At 39.2% G+C, this 8,535-nt stretch overlaps 1 long non-coding RNA gene across 1 annotated transcript; it reads right to left on the bottom strand.

Moving 5' to 3' along the window:
* Positions 1-1,175: 1,175 nt before the first annotated feature.
* LOC119899040 lies at positions 1,176-7,705 on the bottom strand. The gene is made up of 2 exons (XR_005443692.1): positions 7,495-7,705; positions 1,176-1,966 (listed from the first exon to the last, which is right to left on the bottom strand). It is a non-coding gene; the product is annotated as an uncharacterized LOC119899040 (long non-coding RNA).
* Positions 7,706-8,535: the final 830 nt, after the last annotated feature.

Genomic DNA, 8,535 nt, shown 5'->3' with positions numbered 1-8,535 from the left:
AACCCTGTGACACCCCCTCGCACATGAGAGATGTAACTGTATTGCTTAGATTATAAACTCTCAGCAATCTAAAAAAAACTATTCGGCCATCAGTGACGCTGCGTTGGTGTTTCACAGGTGAGCCTCGTAAGTGGGCTGATTAATCAGCGATGATCCGAGTCAGACAAACACATGAAACTTTTTGTTGGTGCAGCTACCAGAATTACGGTGTTTTTGCCGCAGTAGACGCTGGTGCCAACAGGTAGTAGCCCTGTAGTAGTATTTTATTGGTCCAAAACTGGCTTCACTACTCTCCATTCAAATCAGCGGAGTGGCTTTGTCCAGTAATATACTGTCTATGGATAGTACCCAGAGATAGCGACGCCACACACAACTGCTGCGACGTAATGTTCAATGCGACACACACACCAGCGATCCACACAGCTCTTAAAATATATACGGTCTATGGTTAAAACGTTTCAATATTACCCAGAATGTAAAGACAGATAAGCGGTATGAAAACCTTCCAGCTGTGTTTTCCTCTGCCGTTGTTGCTGCAGCGGTCTGTGTGATGGCGGGAGCAGAGGACTCTGTGAGCGGGTGGCTGGCCTCACACGCTCCTCCCGCGGGTTGGCGCAGGCTTCCCCCGCAGCCACCGCAGAGGTGATACGAAAAAAAGTACCTGGAAGCAGGTACAGGTACAACATTTCTACAATGGAAACCCAAATCTAGGCGAGTGGAGCCAAAGGGCCTCTGCTCAGACTAGCTTGGTTTGAGGGCGTGCCTGACCCCGCTAGCTGCTTGGCAAGCTTTATGACGCGTTTTCATTGTGACGTTACAAGTAAAGGAAGTGAAAGGCTGGACTACAAACGAGCTGTTTTCAAGCGGTTCAGAGCAGAGCTTTCTGTGGGAGATGGGAACTCCCTTTGGGCTGGACTTTGGGCTTTTTCACTTTGCGAACCTGTTACATGCACAAAAAAGAGGCTATTTTTCATCAGTTGCCTACTGACGGATGAAAAGTCACTCTAAAAAGAGAATATAAGATTAAAATAACAAAGTTATTGAGATCATTTATAAGCATGCAAAACAATAAAAAAGAATAAAAAGACAATATTAATGTTACTAAAAAACATCACTTAGGACACCATTTCAAGACGTCCAGGTACTATTTAACAGACAAGACACACAAAGCAAAAAAAAAAAAAAGGGACATATTTAATAGAAACATGGACATAGACAACATTGTGCTGCATTACCCTACACTAACTGAAACATACAAAGCAGAAGCACAGACATGAAAGTCACATATTAAATACATATATTGCTCTGACACAATAAAAGCAAAGCCACAATAAAAGACTTGTAAGTGAGTAAGTAACAAAGCAATAAACTGTGTCCAGTCCTTTAATAGTTGATGTCATTGGGTTCCACTTTAGTGTAACTAACAGAGGCTGCAGATTGACTAAACATTTTTCTCAGTGGGATAATGAAATCCCCTCTTGCTGCACTTCTTATGAACTGATATGCAGTTGTTCTTATGTTGACAAACTGTCTGAGCGGAGTATATTGCCATATACTGTGTCATTTTTTTTCTCCGTGTTTGAAAAATGGTCTGTGCTACATTGGTTGTCTTGCAGTTTCTGAACCTTACTAGTTTGCTTCATTTTGTTTTTAACCAGCACTCAGTTTGCCATGCTGACCACTATGGTTTCCGTTATGTTTTCACTGGAGGATTCAGAGGCGGACACAAGTTAGATGTAAGACACACGATCCGATTTATTAATCCCCGTGTAGGAAAGGGAATGAATGACTTGGGAAAGCGAGGCTTTCCAGGCAGGGTGGGACTAGGTAATGGCGTTCCTTAGTCCAGTTCAGACTTCCAGGCAGAGGTAGTGGCGTCCTAGTTCAGTTCAGGGCGGAGTGGCTTGGCTGGCTGTCAGGCAGAGTTCAGGTAGACAGGCGGGCAGCGTCTCAGGCTCGGATGGTACTGAGGTGGACAAGGGAAACAGGACGTTAGGAGAGATTCACAAAAGCAACACTCAAAAATACAGAGAGGCAAAAGCATTTGGCCAGAGCAATTGCACCACAGGTGGTGAACTAGCGAAGAGTGTTCTTCTTCTTCTTCTTTAGAGTTTATCGGCAGCTTGCATCCATTATCGTTGCACTACCGCCATCTTCCGGCTTTATTTCCTGTCATGTCCAGTTACATCATATTCTTCTCATCATACCTATTCTTGATAAAAATAAGAAAATATTTCCTCTGCTTTGTTCATTCTACCCACTTTCCAGTATTTCCTTCATTCCTGTCCCTATTGTTCCAACTATTCCTAACTCTTCCATCATATTTTCCTCTGTTCTTCATATTGTCTGCAACTCAAAAACACATGCTCTATAGTTTCTGCAACCTGACCACAACCACAAAAACCAGTTGGGTGCTTCCCTATAATGTGTAATGTGCTATTCAAATTACTGTGACCTATCCTTAATCTGGTCATAACTATTTCTTCTTTTCTATTCCCTCCCGTATTCTTCACCGCCCCAACTTTACTTTGTATAGCATATAAATGTCTCCCTTTAGTTTCCATATCCTACTGATGTTGCCATTCTCTAATGGCTTCTTTCCATATTATACTCTTTCCTTCAGACTTTGACAACTTAATATTTTCTTCAATACTCTCTTTTTTAACAGCTTGTTTGGCTAACTTGTCCACTCTCTCATTACCCACAATGCCAATATGAGCAGGAATCCAAGTCAATTGAATCTCATAGCATTTTTCCCTTATTCTTGTGTATATTATCAATATTGAATACAGTAAATCCTGATGACTATTAGATATACCAGTCATGTGACTGTATAAAGCTGACACTGCATAGCATAGCATATAATTCAACTGCATACACACTCAGATCATTTGTGGTTCGTCTGCTTATCTCACCTCTTTGGTTGAAAATGTAAACTGCAGATCCAGTCTTTCCTGTTTCTGGATCCTTTGATCCGTCTGTATAAATCTGAATATACTCTTTATATTTAAAATCTATATGTCTATAAAATTCCGCTACCAGATCTGTACTATTACTTACTGTTTTAACTCAAAGTAATTTAAAATCAACTTCCATGGTTTCTAGCTTCCATACTGGTGTATCAGGCCATATTATAGTTGGGCAGAATTCCTTTTCATACACTCCCAATTCTCTAGCCGCCTCATCTCCGACCCACCCAAAACTGAACTTTTGTGCTCTCTCCCTTTCCCAATTATCTTTTAATATTATTTTAGTTGGATGACTATCTCCATGCCCTTTTAGATTTACCCAATAATTTACAAGCAATTGTTTACATCGGATGTTCAATGGCATTTCTCCTGCTTCCACCTGTAGAGCACACACTGGTGATGTTTTAACTGCCCCTAGACATAATCTCAGTGCTTTAGCCTGTATTACATCAAGCCTCCTAACTACAGATTTGGCTGCTGATCCATATGCCACACTTCCATAATCCATCCTTGATCTTATTAGACTTACATATACTGTATATATTTCAGTGATTTATAATCTGTTCCCCATTCTAGTCCTGTTAAACATCTCATTAAATTTATTACTTTTTTACATTTGTCTTCTACATTTCTAATATGTTCTACCCATGTTAACCTTGTGTCAAAGTATACTCCTAAAAAACAGAATGCTTTAACTCTCTCCAAGTTACTTCCATATAGTTTTATATTAATATTTTCCTTGATTTTCTTCCCTGTGAAAAACATTACTTTAGTTTTCTCTATAGAAAATTTTACACCCCACTTTATTCCCCACTTCTCAACATGCTGTATCCCTTCTTGTATTTTTTTAACTACATGTTCTATATATCTTCCTTTTTTCCATATTGCCCCATCATCCGCAAAAAGTGATCTTCCCATACCTATTGGTATATTCACATATATATCATTAATCATTACTGAAAATAATGTGGGACTTACAACACTCCCCTGAGGAGTTCCGTTTTCTATAAACATGTTCACTTGATAGGTCTGCCCCTATTTTAACCTGAATTGTTCTTCCTTCCAGGAAATCCTTGATCCAGTTAAGAAAATTTCCTCTAATTCCCATATTATACAATTTAATCATTAGTCCCTCTCTCCATAGCATATCATATGCCTTTTCTACATCGAAAAATACTGCCACTGCTGTCTCTTTATTTACTTGTGCTTTTCTTATGTTATCTTCCAAACACAATACTGCATCCATAGTATTCCTACCTCTTCTAAACCCACTTTGACATTCAGCCACCATACCTCTTTTTTCCATAATATACATTAACCTCTCATTTATCATTCTTTCCATTAATTTACAGACATAAGATGTCAGAGCAATAGGTCTATAACTTGTAGGTTTACTAGCTTCTTTCCCAGGTTTCCTTATCAGCACAATAATTGCCTCCTTCCAGCTCTTTGGAAGTTTCCCTTCCTCCCACACTTTATTGTACAGCATCAACAACTTATTCTTCCCCTCCTCACTTAACTGTTTCAACATGCTATAACAAATGTCATCTTTTCCTGGTGCAGTCTTCCCAGTTTTGGCCATTGCTCTCTTTAATTCTCCCATGTTAAATAGTACATTTTGTTCATCCTCCACTTTCCCCATCTTCATAAATACCTCTACATTTTCAGATTTAGTCTTCTCTCTGCCTCTCTTCCCTTGTTCAGATAAGTTATTAGAGCTATGCACATTGACAAATGTATTTGCTAACATTTCAGCCTTTTCCTTATTTGTCACTGCAATTTCATTTCCACTACTCAAAACTGGATAACTCCATTCTCTCCTTTCACCACCCATCTTTTTAATCATTGTCCACATCTCTCCAATCTGAGTTGTATTCCCAATTGAGCTACAATAGTTCCTCCAATATGTTCTTTTTGCCTGCCTAATTGTTTTCCTTACTATTGCCTGAGCATATTCATATTGAATCATGTGCCTGAAGTTATGAGTTATTTTCATTATTTTAAATGCTTTGTTCCTATTTCTGACTGCTTCTTTACATTCCTCATCCCACCATGGTACGATTTTCCTCTTTACCTTACTTTTACTTTTTGGAATAGACTCCATTGCCGCTGTTATTATACCTTTCTTTATTTTATTTTTCAGTGTCTCTATATCATCATTATACTCAATCTGGCTCAAACATCTATCACTTTCTCTCTGAAGATGTTCCCAATTAGCCTTCTCAAATACCCATCTTGCTCCTCTTTCTTCTATACTTTGAGACAATGAAATATTAATTTTACATAATACTGGATAATGATCACTTCCTATTGTCCCATCCTTATATACACTCCAATTACTTATCGCTGCCATACTACTAGACACCAGTGTAAGGTCAAGTACAGATTCCTTCCCCGTACTAACCTCTATCCTTGTTTTACTTCCATCATTTAAACATACTAAGTTTTCCTCATCCAATAACTCTTCAATTACTTGTCCATTACTATCCATCTTCTCACTACCCCACAATGTATTATGCGCATTGAAATCCCCACACCATACAATATTATTATTGCCTTGCCCCTCTATTTCCTCAAGATCTAATTTTCTACATGGATTGTAATAATTTATAACTACAATTCTTTTCCTTTCACCCCATGTTTCTACCACTATATATTCTTGCTCCTTTCCTATACCTAACACCCTATGCGGAATCCCTTGTCTTATAAATGTTATACATCCCCCTCCACCACCATTTTCCCTATCTTGTCTAACTGATACATATCCATATATTATAAAGTCCAAATTAGGCTTTAACCAGGATTCCTGAATGCATATAACATCTGGCTTTTCTCTTCTACTCCTTATAAACTGCTTGAAATCCTGACCATTTGCGATCAAGCTTCTTGCATTCCATTGAAGGATTAGCATTACAAAATTATTAACCTATACATGTTGTCTCTTGACTCGACTGTACACTGAGTTCATCCCTCACTTCTTCCCACTTTAATCCTGCCATATCTAAGTGGTGTATTGCTGCTTTAACAATAACCTGGATTCTTTCAGTTTCAGACCTGACTTCAGCTGTAGCATTTATCACCCCTGCTATGAATGTCACTATTTTCTTCTTCTCTTCCCATTTTTCCTTCTTTTCTTGGTGATCTTCCCTGCTCACCCTTTTTGTACTTTCTCCACTCTGATTCTTCTTTTCCTGCTCTGTTCTCTTAACAGCCTCAGCATAAGAAATGTTTTCTTTTAATTTTATCTATTGTACTTTGTAACTTCTTTTTTCATCACTTCGCATCCCCAAAATGTCACACTATGATTCTCTCCACAGTTACAACACTTTGGTCTTACTTCTTACCCACACTTTCCATATTCATGATCACCACTACACCTAGCACACCTCCTCTTTCCTTTACATACATTAGCCATATGTCCAAATTCCTGGCAATTATAACATCTCATTGGCTTAGGTACATACTCTCTTATGCTGTATCTCATAAATCCATAATATACCTCTTTTGGTACCTCCTTTGTTTCAAACTCAACCAATACAGATTCTGTTTCTACTTTCTCCACTCCCCGTGTCATTCTTATTGCAATTTTAACTGACCTATTCTTCATTCTCAAGTTCTCCACCAACTCTTTCATATTTACAGTAAGTGGAATTCCATATATCATTCCCTTACTTCCGCCATTTATTTTCTCCCCCACTCTTACTACTTTTACTATTTTTATTTTTCCAACACAACTCATCTTCTTTGCTTTTTCCATCTGTACTTCATTATTACATCCTACCAGTAGATTTCCATCTCCCAAAATTCTTGCATACTTCACTTCTCCTACCTTTGTCTTATTATTTTAGTTAACTTAAGTGGATCCATTTTTTTTACTCCTCCTTCTCCCTCAAATCGTACCACTACATTAAGCAATCTTATTTTAGGTTCCTTCCCTTCATCTTCTTCACTTTCTGTCCCATTTGAACTATCACAACCTTTTTTCTTTCTTTTACGACTAGCCTCCTTCTTATCCCTATGCATTCTCCCTACTTCCTCCCAATCACTTTCCCTCCTCTCATCACTACCATTTCCCTCTGCCTCACTGTAATCCATACCATCCACCTGTCTCCCTGCCATCCCTACGCAAAAAGTCATCCAACCAATGGCAAAAACCATTGTGGGAGACAAGAGGCACCCCCTTGCCTCTTCATTCGAACTACTGCCTTCTGGGCGACAATATTGCCTCCCTCTATTTACCAAAAATAGATCAAAGTTTTCATTTGTGCCTCACGCAATTAAGCTTTTAAATATGTAAGTTAATAGGTAGGATACTCAGCTGGTCTGGTATTGCCTAATCAAATAGGTAGTCAAAAGTGCAGGGTATGGGGAAATATGTGTTAAGTGTATTAGTATGTGACTTTGTATATTTAAAGGTTCTCTTTTGGTGTATATGTATGATGTATGTTGTATGATGTATGTTTGTAATGCCTACTTGATTGCCATGCAAACAAATTTCCTTACAGGGACAAATAAATGTACTTACTATCCAGATTATTGGTTTAATGAGCAACCAGAAGCTGTGAAATAGCACCGCTACCGGACCTATACAGGCCGTCGGCCGATGCTATCCCACACCACCTCTTAATCGACTCACCAACCAACAAACTCGCACTTCGTTCTCCACCCAGTGCAAAATTCAGACAGACCACAGTACTCGTTTTTCCGGAATCCACTGTCGCGTGTCGCGTCACTCCACCAGTAGCCAAGCGGAAATCCTAGCGAAGAGTGGAGGCTGAACCAGGGTATTTGACAGCAGGTGGTGATTACTGGATGAGCCGCAGGTGTGAGACTATGCCGGTGAAGAGGAGCCAGGATCGGACACGCCCATGAACACACACAGACAGCAGGGGAGGAAACCACAGGGAGAACACTAGGAAATAGGAGGAGGCAAGGCCTAAACATAACAGTTTCATTTTATTTAATCTACTTTATCTACCAGTTACCAAACTTTGTGCTTGCTTAAAGCAGTATAGAGTTGTACCAGCCATAACCTTTGTCTTGCCTGCTGTGACTGCGTTTGAGTTCACATCCCTGCTGTAAGAAACAGCTTTAAAGAGCAGCACACAATAGCACAGAAGGCCAGCAAAGAAGACGTGCCGGCAGGAGATTGCTGGTATAAATGGAGCAGAGCCAAGCAGCCAGAGAATATAGCTACTCAATAAGGATAATGTGACTATTGTGCATAGTATACAGCTCAATATTCAGCAAAACAAACAACCTCCAGTGAGGCATGAGCAGAGGCACAAATGTTACTTGCATATTCATCAAACTGTCTCCTTTGAAATGCCCTTGAATCTTTTCTATTCTTCAATCTTGAAAATGTTAAAGGATCACACTGGTATTGTATGCTCCACCTGCTCCATGTATGTGTCATCTCTATGATTGGGTAGCTAACAGTTGCACTGGGTTGACTTGGTGAGCATTATTCTTTTTTGATGAAAATCGGCCCAATTTACATTAATCTTTACGTTTTCAATACAGCAATGTTCCCATGTTATTTTCACAGGTTTGAAAGGGCTTCTGA

This window comes from Micropterus salmoides, unplaced genomic scaffold (genome assembly GCF_014851395.1).
Source record: "Micropterus salmoides isolate LMB-PRFRI ecotype aquatic unplaced genomic scaffold, ASM1485139v1 Ms_hic_scaffold_12, whole genome shotgun sequence".
Lineage (NCBI taxonomy): Eukaryota > Metazoa > Chordata > Actinopteri > Centrarchiformes > Centrarchidae > Micropterus > Micropterus salmoides.
The sequence above is the reverse complement of the archived record's forward strand: the minus strand, read 5'-3'. Positions and strand labels throughout refer to the sequence as shown.